Genomic DNA, 18,991 nt, shown 5'->3' with positions numbered 1-18,991 from the left:
CTTCTCTTGATCACTCGCTCTTTTTCTGTCTCGTGGCTTTTTTCTCTTCTCCAACCATTCTCTTCCTCTTCCCCCATCCACCTCCTTTTATCTGATGGGGGTTAGGCTATGGGAAAGCTGTGCTGTACCACATTGCATGGAGATGTTTATGATGGAGGTCTGTTTTAAGTACATTGGGCGTTGGTGACAGGTTTTGGTTTACAAGCAATGCCAGGGTTGGGGCCACGTTGTACATAAAATCAGAAGCGAGTTTTAAAAGCACCAGGCTCCTCTACACACCCTACACCACAATGGAGTTTCCCTTCTCACTATGTTCTTAGAGGAAGGGTTCACCCTTTTTGAATGTTAAATTGTTTTTGTTAACCTCTGAGTGATGTTCTATTGATTCCCTGGGTCATTTCATGTGTATCTGAGTTATTGGCGTTCAAGCAGGCAGAAATCCGTCGGGTATGACGTAGCACTGTGATAGTCGCTCTCACTAAACTGGAAGTTAGTGAAAATGTCTATCATACACTGCATTCGGAAAGTATTCAAACCCCTTGATTTTTCCCATATTTTGTTACGTTACAGCTTTATTCTAAAATTGATTACATTTGTTTTTCCTCATCAATCTACACACAATACCCCATAATGACGAAGCAAAAACAGGTTTTTAGACATTTTGGAAAATGTATAAAAAAAATAAAATAAAAAGAAATATCACATTTACATAAGTAATTCAGACCCTTTACTCAATACTTTGTTGAAGCACCTCTGGCAGTGATTACAGCCTCGAGTCTTCTTGGGTATGACACTACAACCTTTGCACACCTGTATTTGGGGAGTTTCTCCCATTTTTCACTGCAGATCCTCTCAAGCTCCGTCAGGTTGGATGGGGAGCGTCGCTGCACAGCTATTTTCAGGTCTCTCGAGATGTTCGATCGGATTCAAGTCTGGGCTCTGGCTGAGCCACTCAAGGACATTGAGACTTGTTCCGAAGCCACTCCTGCGTTGTCTTGGCTGTGTGCTTAGGGTCGTTGTCCTGTTGGAAGGTGAACCTTTGCCCTAGTCTGAGGTCTTGAGCACTCTTGAGCAGCTTTCCCTTGATCCTGATTGTCTCCCTGTCCCTGCCGCTGAAAAACATCCCCACAGCATGATGTTGCCACCACCATGCTTCACCGTAGGGATGGTGCCAGGTTTTCTCCAGACGTGACGCTTGGCATTCAGGACAAAGAGTTCAATCTTGTTTTTATCGGACCAGGGAATCTTGTTTCTCATGGTCTGTGTCCTTTAGGTGCCTTTTGGCAAACTCCAAGTGGGCTGTCATGTGCCTTTTACTGAGGAGTGGCTTCCGTCTGGCCACTTCACCATAAAGGCCTGATTGGTGGAGTGCTGCAAAGATGGTTGTCTTTCTGGAAGGTTCTCCCATCTCCCCAGAGGAACTCTGGCGTGACCATCGGGTTCTTGGTCACCTCCCTGACCAAGGCCCTTCTCCCCTGATTGCTCAGTTTGTCCGGGCGGCCAGCTCTAGGAATAATCTTGGTGGTTTTAATCTAATTCCATTTAAGAATGATGGAAGCCAATGTCTTCTTGGGGACCTTCAATGCAACAGACATTTCTTGGTACCCTTCCCCAGATCTAGCCTCAACACAATCCTGTCTCGGAGCACTATGGACAATTCATTTGACCTCATGGCTTGGTTTTTGCTCTGACATGCACTGTCAACTGTGGGACCTTATATAGACAGGTGTGTGCCTTTCCAAATCATGTCCAATCAATTGAATTTACCAATGGTGGACTCAAATCTAGTTGTAGAAAAATGTCAAGGATGATCTAAATAAACAGGATGCACCTGAGCTCATAGCAGAGGGTCTGAATTCTTATGTAAATAAGGTATTTCTGTTTTTTTATTTTTAAATTTGCTAAAATATATAACCTGTTTTGGCTTTGTCATAATGGGGTATTGTGTGTAGATGTGTGAAAATAATATGTTAATCCATTTTAGATTAATGTAACAAAATGTGTAAAAAGTCAAAGGGTCTGAATACTTACCGAATGCACTGTACATGTCAGCCGATGTCATAACTCGGGAGGATGTCGAATGTGCCATTGATCATATTTTTTGCAGTATTCCTACCTCGAGAAATGTTGCGTCACGTGGTTGCTAAGCTAATTGTCACGCAATCCCTTCTCAAAGTCAGTGTATATGTCGAGAAACGTGCCTATTTTCCTCAAAAGTACGTAATATCACAATTCCAAAGCTATACGATATTACAGATGGCAAGTTAATTATCTCGCAAAAGATTTGTAATGTTCTTCTTGTTGACGAAATTCGTGCTAATGTTGGGTTTTTGAGCTAGTGCCCAATGGACTCCCATTTACTCCCTGAAGGAGAGCGCTCCTTGTCCCAGAATGCACCACGCGGCCCATTGATGTAGCATGGGCAACTTTCCCCGTCTCCTCAGTAGTATATCTGCCGTTGCAAATGTTAGACTACACTTTGTGAGGCACGTCGATCTGCAGGTTGAACATGGTGAGATTGTAGCAAACTATCTATTTTACATGCTGATATTGTATTTTCTATTATTGTTTGTTGCTACGTTTGCTAGCTAGCTAGCTAGCTAGCCAGCCCATAGAGAGAGCATTGCATTGTGGATTTTGTAGTCAACTTTGTTCCATGTTGCTGCCAACCTTTATTTTAACGCCAAAATGAAACATTTGTTCACAAATGATATTGTTCTCACATATTAGTGTTATTTAACACTGTCAATTTAAAGCAATGAGTGGTTTTGGGTGGATTTTTCCTGTGAGTTCTGGTCCATGGAGACCCATAGGGGTGTGCAAGCTTTTGTTCCAACCCAGCACTAATCGTAGCACAAATGATCAGCTAACGGTCAAGCAGTTGATTAGGTGAAATCAGGTGTTTGTGCTGGGCCGTAACAAAAATCTGCACTCTCTAGCCCAGGACCAGGGTTATATTAAACATTCTATTCGATTTTGCAACGACCTCACCTTCCACTATGATCAGTTGGACATTAGACCAGTGGAATTGGTCCTTTTGGTCTGGAGTCCAAATTTGAGATTTTTGGTTCAAACCGCTGTCTTTGTGAGTCGCGGTGTGGGTCAATGGATGATCTGTGCATGTGTAGTTCCCACCGTAAAGCATGGAGGAGGTGTTATGGTGTGGGGGTGCTTTGCTGGTGACACTGTCTATGATTTATTTAGAATTCAAGGCACACTTAACCAGCATGGCTACCACAGCATTCTGCAGCGATACGCCATCCCATCTGGTTTGGGCTTAGTGGGACTATCATTTGTTTTTCAACAGGACAATGACCCAACACACCTCCAGGCTGTGTAAGGGCTATTTTACTAAGAAGGAGAGTGATGGAGTGCTGCATCAAATGACCTGGCCTCCACAATCCCCCGACCTCAACCCAATTGAGATGGTTTGGGATGAGTCGGACGGCAGAGTGAAGGAAAAGCAGCCAACAAGTGCTCAGCATATGTGGGAACTCCTTCGAGACTGTTGGAAAAGCATTCCAGGTGAAGCTGGTTGAGAGAATGCCAAGCGTGTGCAAAGTTGTCATCAAGGCAAAGGGTGGCTTTTTGAATATATTTTGCTTACTACATGATTCCATATGTGTTATTTAATAGTTTTGATATCTTCACTATTCTTCTACTATGTAAAAATAAAGAAAAACCCTTGAATGAGTAGGTGTGTCCAAGCTTTTGACTGGCAGTGTACAAAGGCACCATAAGGACATTTTGAGGATTAAGATGCTGCGATACAGGAGCAGTAGATCAAACATTTTTTAATAGCGATCAATGCAGTCATATTGACGACTCAAAAAGATGGCGTTCCTGGAGCAGATGGTGCTTTTTAAACCGGGCCAGAACCGTTGGACAGTTCTCTATTATTTGATGGACAGCTGGATGGGTTTGGCTGAGTTAAACAAGTGGAACTGGGTTGGAGGGCTTGAATAGAAGTGAAATGAAGTGAAGTCTATTATAAGGCAACTTTTGCCGCAGCCGAGTGCATGGAGCAAAAACAAAGGGTGTCCTAGAAAGACAGTCACGCTAACTAAAATGGACACAATCGCAGTTGCGCCAAACACACACCCACAGTCATTATGCATGACATGATGACACACCGCGCACAGACAACCAATGTGCACTTTCTTTGGATCCACACCGAAACCTTTCTGTAAGCATGACCATGTTTGTTGTATAGACCCTATTAAAATATTTGGACCTTTTTAAGTCCAACCATTCGCACAGAAAATTTGCATGCGTCAAGGACTCTCTCTCCCCCGGCCACTTCCACTAGAGCTCCTCCGACCCCGGCAGGAAGGTGGTACAATTTGAATGCATTACACAAGCACTGTTATCCTCTGCGGTGGCCTGCTGAGTTCCGACTCATCTCCCTCTAGCTCTTCTCTTTTCCCATTTCCCCATGTTGCCATCACATATCCCCCCCCTTTTCTGATCCACCCTCTCATAGTTATTCTCCTCTACCATCATTTTGTCTTCTCTTTTGTTCTGTGATTTTGTTGCTATCGTTTGACTGGAATCTACAGAAACGTGTTTGTGTTGCGAGACCACACAGAGATGAATCTCCATGTAAAGTAGATAATGCTCTTCTCAGCATCTCTCCCTCTTTTTTTTCTCTCACCTGCGGTCAGTCACAGGTCATGGTGAAGCTGTTCTGTTTCCATCAGTGTTAATCTGGTTTATGAGCGACGCTATCAGTCCCGACTCTCTCCCTCCCTCTCTGCACCAGAGACTGATGCACCTTCCCGGGCTTGTTAGCCTTGTGATTCACCGCCAAGAAGATGACATGAAACACAACTCTCCACGAAGAGGGCCTTTATTGTTGTTTTATGGTGATTTGTAGTGCTCTCCTCACTTCAAGGATTTCCCTGTGCTGTGTGTGTGCGCACATGCACACAGAGAGAAAGAGATGGATCAACAACATTATGGTAGAAGAATGACAATGACTGTGTGGATTTTCAAAACAGAGTTTGAGCTTCTGAAAGTTGTTAGCACGGGCCTGTTGCATCATCAGAATCATGGTTGTCCTCAGTATCATGAATCTAAGAGAATGATAATGATTGAAGGATTACATGACAATATCATGTTTTCCATTCATTGTTATCATCACCTAGATTTGGTATAATCGGTATCAGTGTCTTTGATTTGACTAACGCTTATCATCTTTTTATCATTGTCGTTATATAAACTGTGACAACTACATTTTGATCATCTTATACTTGTTAATTACTGTTATCAGGGTTATCTCAAGGTAGCCTCACCCTCCCTTTATGAGAGTGTATTACTGCCTCTGCCAAGAGGCCTGACCTTTTATGGCACAGGTGGTACTGCACTTGCCCCGTAACCACAAGGTCTCTGGTTCAAACCCTGCTCTGACTGTTCCCCCTTTCTCAACAAAAAATTACCAAAACCGTATGCCCTAGGACTACAGGTTGATTCAGTTATCCAACATCCTCTCAGGCCTCAGGGTTGTTCACTCTCTCCCAGTCTCAGTCTTCCTGCCCTGGCTCCCAGGTGTAAACGAATAGCTACGGTCTAAAACCTGGGACCAATCTACTGTTCCAACAGGGCTACTTGGGTCTGTGCTTTTTTGTTTATGATATACAGTCATGGCCAAAATTGTTGGCACCCCTGAAATTTTTCCAGAAAATGAAGTATTTCTCACAGAAAAGTATTGAAATTACACATGTTTTGCTATGCACATGTTTATTTCCTTTGTGTGTATTGGAATAACACAAAAAAAACAGGAAAAAAGCAAATTTGACATAATTTCACACAAAACTCAAAAAATGGGCCGGACAAAATGATTGGCACCCTTAACTTAATATTTAGTTGCACACCCTTTGGAAAAAATAACTGAAATCAGTCGCTTCCTATAACCATCAATAAGCTTCTTACACCTCTCACCCGGAATTTTGGACCACTCTTCTTTTGCAAACTGCTCCAGGTCTCTCATATTGGATGGGTGCCTTTTCCCAACAGCAATTTTAAGATCTCTCCACAGGTGTTCAATGGGATTAAGATCTGGACTCATTGCTGGCCACTTCAGAACTCTCCAGCGCTTTGTTGCCATCCATTTCTGGGTGCTTTTTGAAGTATGTTTGGGGTCATTGTCCTGCTGGAAGACCCATGATCTCGGACGCAAACCCAGCTTTCTGACACTGGGCCCTACATTGCGACCCAAAATCCTTTGGTAATCCTCAGATTTCATGATGCCTTGCACACAGTCAAGGCACCCAGTGCCAGAGGCAGCAAAACAACCCCAAAACATCTTTGAACCTCCACCATATTTGACTGTAGGTACTGTGTTCTTTTCTTTGAAGGCTTCATTACATTTTCGGTAAACAGTAGAACGATGTGCTTTACCAAAAAGCTCTATCTTGGTCTCATCTGTCCATAAGACGTTCTCCCAGAAGGAATTTGGCTTACTCATGTACATTTTGGCAAACTGTAGTCTTGCTTTTTTATGTCTCTGTGTCAGCAGTGGGGTCCTCCTGGGTCTCCTGCCATAGCGTTTCATTTCATTCAAATTTCGACGTATAGTTCGCGCTGACACTGATGCACCCTGAGCCTGCAGGACAGCTTGAATTTCTTTGGAACTTGTTTGGGGCTGCTTATCCACCATCCGGACTATCCTGCGTTGCAACCTTTCATCAATTTTTCTCTTCCGTCCACGTCCAGGGAGATTAGCTACAGTGCCATGGGTTGCAAACTTCTTGATCATGTTGCGCACTGTGGACAAAGGAACATCTAGATCTCTGGAGATGGACTTGTAACCTTGAGATTGTTGATATTTTTCCACAATTTTGGTTCTCAAGTCCTCAGACAGTTCTCTTTTCCTCTTTCTGTTCTCCATGCTTAGTGTGGCACACACAGAAACACAATGCAAAGACTGAGTCAACTTCTCTCCTTTTTATCTGCTTTCAGGTGTGATTTTTAGATTGCCCACACCTGTTACTTGCCCCAGGTGAGTTTAAAGGAGCATCACATGCTTGGAACAAACTTATTTATCCACAATTTTGAAAGGGTGCCAATAACTTTGTCCGGCCCATTTTTTTAGTTTTGTGTGAAATTATGTCAAATTTGCTTTTTTCCTGTTTTTTTTTGTGTTATTCCAATACACACAAAGGAAATAAACATGTGCATAGCAAAACATGTGTAATTTCAATACTTTTCTGTGAGAAATACTTCATTTTCTGGAAAAATTTCAGGGGTGCCAACAATTTTGGCCATGACTGTATATAGATATATATATATAAATAGATATATTAGATAGATATATTAGATAGAGTACAAGTCAAAAGTTTGGACACACCTACTCATTCAAGGATTTTTCTTAATTTTTACTATTTTCTACATTGTAGAATAATAGTGAAGACATCAACACTATGAAATAACACATGGAATCATGTAGTAACCCAAAAAGTGTTAAACAAATCAAAATATATTTGAGATTCTTCAAATAACCACCCTTTGCCTTGATGACAGCTTTGCACACTCTTGGCATTCTCTCAACTATCTTCACCTGGAATGCTTTTCAACAGTCTCGAAGGAGTTCCCACATATACTGAGCACTTGTTGGCTGCTTTTCCTTCACTCTGCCGTCCGACTCATCCCGAACCATCTCAATTGGGTTGAGGTCAGGGGATTGTGGAGGCCAGGTCATCTGATGCATCACTCAATCACTCTCCTTCCTTCACAGCCTGGAGGTGTGTTGGGTCATTGTCCTGTTGAAAAACAAATGATAGTCCCAGTAAGCCCAAACCAGATGGGATGGCGTATCACTTCAGAAGGCTGTGGTAGCCATGCTGGTTAAGTGTGCCTTGAATTCTAAATAAATCAGACAGTGTCGGCAGCAAATCACCCCCACACCATAACACCACCTCCATGCTTTACGGTGGGAACTACACAAAGACACGGTGGTTGGAACCAAAAATCTCGAATTTGGACTCCAGACCAAAGGACACATTTCCACCGGTCTAATGTCCATTGCTCGTGTTTCTTTGCCCAATCAGGTCTCTTCTTCTCATTGGTGTCCTTTAGTAGTGGTTTATTTGCAGCAATTCGACCATGGAGGCCTGATTCACACAGTCCCCTCTGAACAGTTGATGTTGAGATGTGTCTGTGACTTGAACTCTGTGAAGCATTTATTTGGCATGCATTTTCTGAGGCTAGTAACTCTAATGAACTTATCCTCTGCATCAGAGGTAATTCTGGGTCTTCCGTTCCTGTGGTGGTCCTCATGAGAGCCAGTTTCTTTATAGCGCTTGATGGTTTTAGAGACCGCACTTGAAGAAACTTTTAAAGTTCTTGAAAGTTTCCGTGTTGAATGACCATGTCTTAAAGTAATGATGGACTGTCATTTCTCTTTGCTTATTTGAGCTGTTCTTGCCTTAATATGGACTTGGTCTTTTACCAAATGGGGCTATACCCTCACTACCTTGTCACAACACAACTGATTGGCTCAAACGCATTAAGAAGGGAAGAAATTCCACAAATTAACTTTTAAGAAGGCACACCTGTTAATTGAAAAGCATTCCAGGTGACTACCTCATGAAGCTGGTTGAGAGAATGCCAAGAGTGTACAAAGCTGTCATCAAGGCAAAGGGTGGCTATTTGAAGAATCTCAAATATAAAATATATTTTGATTTGTTTAACTGTTTTGGTTACTACATGATTCCATATGTGTTATTTCATAGTTTTGATATCTTCACTATTATGCTACAATGTCAAAATTAAGAAAAACCCTTGAATGAGTAGGTGTGTCCTAACTTTTGACTGGAACTGTATATGTAATAGCTCCTATACACGCAAACACTCCCCGAGTGGCTCAGCGGTCTAAGGCACTGCATCTCAGTGCTTGAGGCGTCACTACAGACCCCCTGGTTCGATTCCAGGCTGTATCACAACCGGCCGTGATTGGGAGTCCCATAGGGCGGCGCACAATTGGCCCAGCATCGCCCGGGTTTGGCCGGTGTAGGCCGTCATTGTAAATAAGAATTTGTTCTTAACTGACTTGCCTAGTTAAATAAAGGTAAAATAAATATTTAAAAAACACACAGGGTTGGACTCCATTTGAGTTGAAGGCAATCAACTCAGGAAGTAAACTAAAATTACAATTCAATAATCGAAAAAACTGCAATTTATTTAAGTCTAGATATTTAATTCAAATCTCTTCCTGAATTGACTGCCTTCAATTAGAATTGAGCCCAACCCTGACACATACTCCTGAGTGGCACAGTGGTCTAAGGCACTGCATCGCAGTGCTAACTGTGCCACTAGAGATCCTGGCTCGAATCCAGGCTCTGTCGCAGCCGGCCGCGACCGGGAGACTCATGGGCGGCGCACAATTGGCCCAGCGTCGTCCAGGGTAGGGGAGGGAATGGCCGGCAGGGATGTAGCTCAGTTGATAGAGCATGGCGTTTGCAACGCCAGGGTTGTGGGTTCGTTTCCCACGGGGGGCCAGTATAAAAAAAATATATATGTATTCACTGTAAGTCGCTCTGGATAAGAGCGTCTGCTAAATGGCTAAAATGTCAAATTTAAAAATACACGCAGCGCTGCCCACTGTGGCGCTACAGGGCCAATTTGGTTGTTTACGGGGAAATCAGTCAGACGAGCCCAGAGCTGTTAATGCAGCGCTCCTCTTTACTCCCCTTTTAATGAGTAGCCATGACTCATAATCTATAGTGTGTACTTACCCCAAGGGCTAATCAGCCTGATGTGTGTGTTTGAGCGAGCATGTAGGCTGTGTGTGTGTGTGTGTGTGTGTGTGTGTGTGTGTCAGTTCTGCATTGAACATAATGACTGTCAGGCAGAGCCATGGATGGTTTACTTAATTTTTTGTGATGTGGATATTTTCCTCTCTGGCTGTCTCTAACGCTTGTCCTTTTACAGTAAGGTCAAGTGTTGTTGCTTAGTCTTTTACATTGCACCATACCAGTAGGTGTATCTACTGCAAATGGTCCATCAGTGGTTTTGCACATCCTCCCCCTGCACTTGAACTGTAGGTGCTATTCACTTTGATATACACTGAGTATACCAAACATTAAGAACACCTTCCAAATATTCAGTTGCACCCCCCCTTTTGCCTTCAGAACAGCCTCAATTCGTCGGAGCATGGACTCTATAAGGTGTCGAAAGCGTTCCACATGGATGCTGGCCCATGTTGACTCCAATACTTCCCACACAGTTGTCAAGTTCGCTGGATGTCCTTTGGGTGGTTGACCATTCTGGATACACACGGGAATCTGTTGTAATGGGCTTTATTCATAGCAGCTATCGGGCTGACCGCTTATCCTGTAGTGATCACTGCTGATCACAGGGGGTGAAACACACATACGACGGGGTCTCGTTTTCCTAATGTAACCGAACCCATGGAGACTGTCAGTCAAGCAGAGGATAAGACTGGAGATATGGCGATATGCCCAGGTCTTCACCCCACTAGTAACTTCAGATAGTCATAATTCAGTATGAAAAGAAATGTAGTAGCCTACATTATGTTCCCCATACAAAAAATACATGGTAGAATCTCCTCTTTGCATTGACACCAGTAATGTGCTAGTTTAAACATGGTAGTGTGTTTGGGTCTTATATGGATGCCAAATACATTTGACAGATGTTACAGATGAACACGGATGCATTCCTCTCTGTGTTTCGACCTATGTTGGCCTTTGTGTTGCAGTTTAAACCCTCCCCCACCCATTCTCAAAGGGGTGGTTAGGATTGGTTGTGACTTCTGTGTTAATGCTCCTGGTTGCTGCCACGTGCCTTTATCAGAGAGATAGAAAGAGGGAAGGGGAGGAGGAAATTATAGGGAAATGAGTAGACTACTAGGGCTGGGAATTGCCAGGGACCTCACAATATGACGTTACGGCGATACTTAGATGCCGATGCAATATGTATTGCGATTCTGACCATTCTATATGTATTCCGATTCGAGACTATGATTTTATTGCGATCCGATGTTCCAAACATATTGCTTACTATATATATGCTGCAAAGGGACGAGAGAGCCATGAGAAAACGAGTTTTAATTAGTAATGGGCTCCCTATTTAAAAAGATGAAGATCAAGCTACAGAATAAAGGAGAAATACTTTCCCTTTGCACACCACCTGTGTCCGGATAAGGCCTATTGTTCTGGTTGAATATGCTCTGTACTTATTTAGATAACAAATCAGTTAGTTTGAATAAAATATAAAAATACAGCTTTTGTCTCCTTAGGTAAATGCCCGATCATCCTCTTGTGTGCTCAGATAATGTCAATGTAGTCCTGTGATCAGAAGTCCTATGATTGGGCGTCCTGTCCTTTCCCACGGCTCCATTATTGGCTCCCTTTGATCTAGCAGCTGTGAGGCTTCCATCACAACCACTTAGGACCACGGGGCTGCCACTCAGTTCCCTTCCAAAATGCAGACTAAACAAGAGGATTTAGCACCGGCAACGCGCTATTAAACATCAAGCGTCAAAAGAAGCTTCGACCGCTGAAGCGTGAAATGGTTGGGTAGATCATCAATTACTATCGTAACGTCATCTAGCCGATTAGTTTGAGCCCCAGAAATGTCAGTTATATTCATATTTCTTCTAAGTGACCTCCAGGTATCTCTCCTGGCTCAGGGAATTCAGGTATCTTGCTAGTTAGCAGGTTATTGATTTGAAGCATTATTCTATTAGGAGGCTTCCCTTGTAAGGACATAACCAGTGTTGTGTTCATTCACTGCTCTGTCCGATGGACTAGCGATGCGGAGGGCTGGGCGTTATCTTTTTTGGGGTGGGGGGTTTCTCTAAATAAGCTTTGTTGCACAATTAAACGTAAATACAGTCAGGAATAATCTAATGAATTTTGGTATTGTAAAATTATACCTAGGTTAAATATGTCTTCCACAACCCTAAGACCCACTAATAATTTCATTAAAATAATCACTGATCTGGCTTTTAAGTCTTGTCTAAGAAAATGCCCTTTTTGGTACAAATTTAACCAGAACGCACATCCATGCTGCACATCCACTAATAAACACCAACTTCTAGTAGCAGGCATAGAAAATGAACACAGGTCTCCTAAACAATCTCTTAATCACAAACCCACGTGCTATTGAGTAGCCAGCTAATCTTTATATTTAAAGTGTCGCCAACTTGGATCTATTTAGTTGATAACAAGGTAAAACAGTTGGACAGGAGGGTGTATTCATAACAGTTCATTTCCAACTGTTTGAACAACAACAACAACAACAACAACAGCCTGTTTACTGTTTAGATGTTGAAATGAAGTGGCCTACTGGGATAAGAAGATAATAATTTCTCAGAATAAGAATGAGTTGCCAATTCCTTATATAAATGCGAAGGAGAATCGACCGATTCTGTTGGACCAAACCTCAAATGCAAATAGCGAGTTGAAACTGCTTGTCAAAGTGTAAGAAGGGATCGTTCATCTTTGTTGTGAGTGGCAGGGGGAGAGGCTTGGTGCCTGTGTGCGAGTGGGAAGGTGCACACAGCAAAGGAGAAACGAGCAAAAAGACAAACGCTCATAAAAACCATATGCAATATGCTCTAAGTGCACAAAAAATAAATATAAAAACCTTGATTCTTTCGATAGAGGCATTTGGAGCATTACACTAAAACATCAATTTGAGTTAATTCAATATATAGTGCAGCCCTAGCGACGCCCATAGCCTCACCCTCCTTTGCCCTTTTCCTCCTTGGCCTTTCTGACTGTTTCCCAGCACTCATTGAATGAGCGAGAGCCCCGACCTGTGTTGCCCCTCGCTAGTCATTAATAATGAATGGTGTTGGGTCTGTTTGAGAGGTAATAATGGTATTGATGGGAGACTAGTGTCCTGGGGAGACTATTATCACACACTGTCAGTCATTTCCACAGATAAGCCAATAGGAGCTCTTTAATGTGGGTAGCCAAGCGGTTTTATTGGGTGACATTGACAGTGTGCGGCCTTTATATGCCCCATTTGGTTAATTTGCAGTTGTAGTATAAACATTGATGCTAGCTTTTCAGTCTAGCGGTATATGTACAGTTGACTTTGGAGTGCAGAGTGCTGCCCAACTGGGTTTGAAATGGGTCCGGTTTGTTATTGTCCAGCTTTCTATGCAGCAATTGAAACAACTAAATACTAGTGTTGTCTCTCTAGCACTTAGAGCATATTGCTGCTTTGCAGGGCTATAACAGCCTTTTATACTGCCCATATGAGCAGTGGAGCAGTGCGTGCTTTTTGGCTCTAACAAGAGGTTACTGCAGACATTGCGGCTGTACCCTCATTAGACCTGTGATGTCTTAACTGTGTTTCTTGCTTGACGAGGCGACAGTCTGCTTTTTACCTACAGTACCTCCTGGCCCATGGGAGATGAAGCCACACAGAGGGAGATAATCAACCTTTTGGGATCGTCTAATGTATATTTCATAGGATTCTTTCAAGGCCTTTGCAGTAACCGTATCATTGCAAGAAAGCGAGAGAGAATTTTAAGAGTTTGTCTGAGTCGTAGGGAAATCCAACGATGGGAATCCATCCAGTCTACATTTTTGGCAGACTCAGGGAATGTGGTTAATTACATCTGTGTTGAAACTGTTCTGATCAGTTTCTGTCACGCTCCTCTAACAAATACACTTGGCACTTTAACACCCTTTGTCACCCTTCTGAAACCAAGCAGTTCGGAAATGTGAAAATCAAATGCTTTCCAAACTGTCTGCTTCCAGTTTTGGGCTATCTAGATGGGCATATTTCACCGTTTTGGCTTCCCAAAATGGACTTGGAGGATTTAGTTAGAAAGAATGCAAAGCTGGTGCCGTAGATGTAGGGGAAAACCACTGGCTGTTTGAGTGTCTGTTTTATGGGGTCTGCAGATGTGGACTTAGCGGACTTCGCGCAGAGGTGAAAATGGCGTCAGCGCTAACCACAAAACATATGGACTATGCTGCTACTGTGGGTTGAAGAAATCTTGGAAAACTGGGGGTCATCGGCTGTGACTGCCTGCTTATGTCTAGTCAAATGCACTGTGAGATCATTTTGCTATAAGCGTAATATTTTGGTTTCTTGTTGTTCTTTAGAACATATATGATAGGCTGTCCTTTGTTACTGAAAGTAAAGTCAGTTGGGATGTTGGCAGCAGTCTCTCCCTCTGACTGCATCCAGGGGGAATTTAGCCTTTGTCACAAGATAGCTAGTCTGGTTGGTTACCTGTCTGCTTCTGGGTTGTTGCCTTGGCAATCAGAAACGGATTAACACCCAGGCTACAGAACTGCTTGCATCACTTAGCGTCTCCATTTTGACATTGCTGTGCCAGTCTGTGGGAGATTCTTCACTAAGCGTTGTTGCCATAGTTGAACTCGGGTGTCAAAAACACCTCACTCTAGAGTTTCTCCATTCTTTAATCCACACCCCTTTCCCTTTAACATGCCCCTAATCTTCATTGGGCGCTTTTATCCCCTTGACAATAACTTGGATACCTGCTGAGAAGATGAAGGCTGTAATTGAGGGGTGGAGACTGTGTGTCTGTGTGAGAGTGTAGATGGTTGTACAGGCCTACCTATACATCTTTGTGGCAATGCAGATGAGCATTGTCATTAGGGCTGTGACGATACCACTATCACAATATTTTTTCCATGGCAAAAATGAAAACACGAAGTAAACTTCACTCTTTGGTCCTTCAAAAACCTGCTGTATGTAAAGTATTGTGTGCTATAGCTTGGAAAATAAATACATGTGACTCTGGATGACAACATGTTTCATTCCAACGTTAGCGCTGTTCTTCCTAAAAAAAGTTAAATCCACTTTGTGTTTTGTTTCCTTGCCAAGTATTGCGATACTGGTATCATCCCGGCCCTAATTATTATATACTATCATATCCCTTAGGGAGTTGAATTGACAAGTTCTGGCATTGTGCTGTGTGTGTGTGTACACGCATGCGTGTGCGGGGGGTTTGTGTGAGTGCTTGAGAGTGGATATTTGTCACAATCAACAGTGGGATAAGATGCCTAATTTAACTTTTACAGTCACTGTCTTGCATATGTTTTAGCTTGTGTGACGTGGATGCGTTTTGGGGAGTTGCTCAATTTAACTGAAACTTCACTGGCTTCCTGGTCTCAGTGGATGACAGGATATGCTGCTCTATTTCTAGACTGTGTTTTAAAGCCAGGATGATGCCATCCTATGTATTTGCCATCCTCAATAGCTTTCCCTCCACTTTTCCCTGTATGTTATTATGAATGGAGTTATGTAGTAAGGGCAGCACAGGACTTACCATGCCGTAAATAAAACAACCAATCCGATGTCATAACAGTTCCATAACCATGCAGTGATTTTATAATATCGCTTGAATGACATTACCATTAATGACGTGATACCTTTCATACCCATGCAGTGTCGGATTGTTGCGATTACCATGCTACCAATGTCGCAACCTTATGCAAAAATGTCCCCATGACAAACCACAGGATATCGACAAACTTTCAAGCTCGCCACGATTTTATGACCCCAGTGGCCTGATGAAGATCCCTGTGGTGTCAAATCAAGTTGTCAACATCTGGAGTAGGATCTGGTGTGCCAGCATTACTCCTCGCACACTGAGGACGTGAGTTTGTTCACCACTAGCAGATAGGGCGGTGCGAGAAGGTAAGAAGGCGACCGGTCCTTGTAGGAGAAATCCCCCGTCTTGGCTGTGATTATGGGGGCGCAGGGAGAGGAAGAACACCTTGGTGAGGGCCTGGAATACTGATGCCCTTCTCCATCTCTTCCACACGCATGAGCAGTGATAAGACGTGATGCATGGAGAGTGGCTGCTTCAGACCCAGCTGCCCATATGCCACGTGCAGCTGCCATATAGACTGCACCACTCACCCCACCCTAGCCTCTTTTGGTTGGCTGAACAGCTCACTTAAGGGCAGCGCAGTGATTTTTTTTCTTTCTTTTAGCTAAGTGGAAATCGTTTCGCTCTTAGGAAAAAATGTGTATTTAGGTCACTCCCCATCATTGCTACATAAGTGCTAACAAGCAGTATTTGCATTCATTCGAATTTAATGAACACTACTGAAGTTATTTTCCTCCCTTTACCCTCGTATCAATGTTACATCCACTTACGTTACATATCGCATACTTTGAGTTGAATCCATCTACTCAAATATTGTTTGGAATGCTTTGTCTAGCCGGCTTCATTTTCTAAGTGTCGAATGGCTGTCGGGTTTCCTTTGACCCGACCAACCAGTATCGGGTCAATGTTGTCACTCAAGGACAAATGGCCATGTGATATCTGAATTGCTTACTTGCAGTTATTTATTACTGTAATGGTCCTGACCTGTATCATCGTGCAGACTGACATTCTGGCTGGCATGCCAAAGCCCGTCTCCTATGCCAATCTTGCCACCTGCACTGGCACTGCCTTATGACACAGGTCGCTTTCAGGTCAAGTCCCTACTTGATTGTGATTTGTTCAGATGCCAAGCATCCAATTTACTCCTAGCTAAGGTAGCCCTTGTCAAAAGGAGCCATCTTGCCACTGTTTCCAGCCTCTCTCCGGTACTTCTCCTTGATGCCCCTATAATTGGATCACCTAATGCAATTGGTTGGTGGGGTCGTCTGACACTTCTGCCAGTTTCCTTGGGCCTTACGAATATGGACTACCACACAGTTTGATTGGCAGACATTTTGTGATGTCTTGGACTTTTGATTGTTGGTGGTCATGCATTTCACACCGCTGGGCTGAGGGTCGGTGCATGTGGGTAAGTGGACCCTCGTATCGATGTTACATCCACCTTTACACTATTTTCTGAAGAATGAAGACATCCGACAGCAGTGGCTGCTTTTCATTTCGCGTGGACACGCTATACAATTATGATAATGAAATTCAGACACTTCCCATAAGGTTCAGTATTGTTTTATCTATACTGAACAAAAATATAAACGCAATATGCAACAATTTCAAAGATTTTACTGTGTTACAGTTCATTTAAGGAAATCAGTCAATTGAAATAAATAAATGAGGCCCTAATCTATGGATTTCACATGACTGGGCAGGGGTGCAGCCATGGGTGGGCCTGGGAGGGCATAGGCACACACACTTGGCAGCCAGGCCCACCCACTGGGGAGTTTTCCCCACAAAAGGGCTTTATTACAGACCAGAATACACTTTATATGTTGTGTTTTTATGTTTTTGATCAGTGTAAAGTAAGCTGGGCTGACTTCTGTTTTACACAAAGAACAATTAAATTATAATACTAATACTGATATTCTCTCTTTTTTCAGGCATGAGCTCTGACACCTGTTCGTAGGACATTGAAGCTTTGGCAAAGATCTGCATCACTCCACTGACTGCCCAGAGACTCTGTAAGTTAAACAGTGTAGTTCACTCCACACACCTTACGTAATTCCAAGTGCGTGGATGAAAACTCTATAGACAGCACACTGGTATTCTAGAATACTCCACAAACAATTCAGACTATTTGGACTGTTCATTGGTAGATGTCGCTGTCACTGCTCCATGGCTGAGCTGTGAAGGCTGTTTGACTTGAGACATTGTGGGATTTCTCTGACTTCTCAGATTGTTCATCCTGACCCAACTTGTGCCTGACAGACATGACTTTAAGCTTGTAGATCAATTGGAGCGGCTGCAGTTTATATTTATTTAAAAATAATGTGTAACTAACTGCTAGAGTTTGTTCAGTATGAGACCTGGGTTGGTGTGGCTCTGTCCTGGCCTTTGAGTGACATGGCTTGACATTGGCACCAAGAGGACACACAATCATCACTCTTCAACTCGGCAACTCAACAGTAATAATCCATGAATATGTAAAAAGGCAGACCATATGAATATCATATCCCTGTGTTGGGTTACCCAATCGCTTTCCTAAGGCTGCCTTATTGAAGGTGACACTACAACCAACACGGGTTGTGTTTCCGATTCCGAACACAATAATGAAAGGTGTCCATATGACCGCCGCAACCATGAGCTCCGTGTCATAAAACGGAAGTGTGCGTTACACTGAATGACTGTAACCTGCGTCATCTGGCACACAGAGACTTTTTGATGTATTCTTTCAGGTCTTAGAATATAACAATTCCGGCTCTACCCAATTTCTATTTCTGGACAGGACAAATAGCAGGGGGTCTGGGATTTGTATTTGTCACCCCTCTGGTGGAAATCCAAACCCTGTTCGGTTGATTAGGGCTGATTCGTTGTGCGCTATGCTTGCTCCTGAAGGATCCGATTCCCCTTTTGGGAATTCAGCCTTTTTGTTTTTTTGTGTTATATAACCCCCTACCCTGGCTGTGGCACGGGTGGCAGTGCCTGGCGGTGTTCAAGTGGCAGTATTAAGGGGCTGAGACTGTCATTCTGTTGTGCTGTCCTTTAGCAAATTAACTCCCTCAACTCCGTCAGGAGCTCTGCTGGCTGGAAACCTGGGCGCTCTCTCTCTCTTGCTGTTGCTTCTCCCATTCTCTCTCCATCTCTCTCGCTCTATCTGCACAGGCAAATATAGGCCTCCAGTGGAGCCTGATCCACACATAATTGGCAGTGTACTGGACACACACACGTCGGGGCCAGCACCGGTCATGCTGAATTCCATTAGTGGCGACGCATGGATTTTAGGGAAATTGCCTAGGAGGGGTGTGATGGTCACACTGATTTATGTTCATCCTGGCAGGGAAAGTGCCTGTGGTGTCCTCTGTCTCCCCGTCTCCCCCTCTTCACCTCCATTACAGTAAGGATGATTATTTACTGCAGCGTCGGCAAAAGAGTGACAACACACTGGGCTAGTCAACACAGGGAGTCAATGAGTGCCGCCACAGGCAAGCACAGCAGGCAGGGACTGGGCACAGGATACTGGCAAATGCTGACGGAGATACTGTAGTGTAGTCATAGTAGACAGACGGACATTGAGACAGGAGGACAGAGAGAGAGACTGGCGTATAGGCAGACAGGCAGGTTTATAGGCAATTCGAGACCCACCGACAAGATTGA

General features: G+C 43.4%; 1 protein-coding gene across 1 annotated transcript in view; it reads left to right on the top strand.

Moving 5' to 3' along the window:
- Positions 1-18,991, top strand: part of LOC311143572 (double-stranded RNA-specific editase 1-like) — a gene marked incomplete at its 5' end in the record, with an annotated part of 182,538 nt that overhangs the window by 45,654 nt on the left and 117,893 nt on the right. Inside the window, one exon of the mRNA XM_084179424.1 lies at positions 17,278-17,358. The remainder of the gene's footprint in view (positions 1-17,277; positions 17,359-18,991) is intronic.

Source organism: Coregonus lavaretus (genome assembly GCF_964263955.1).
Source record: "Coregonus lavaretus genome assembly, chromosome: 16".
Lineage (NCBI taxonomy): Eukaryota > Metazoa > Chordata > Actinopteri > Salmoniformes > Salmonidae > Coregonus > Coregonus lavaretus.
Note: the sequence above shows the minus strand (reverse complement) of the source record. Positions and strands in the feature narration are given on the sequence as shown.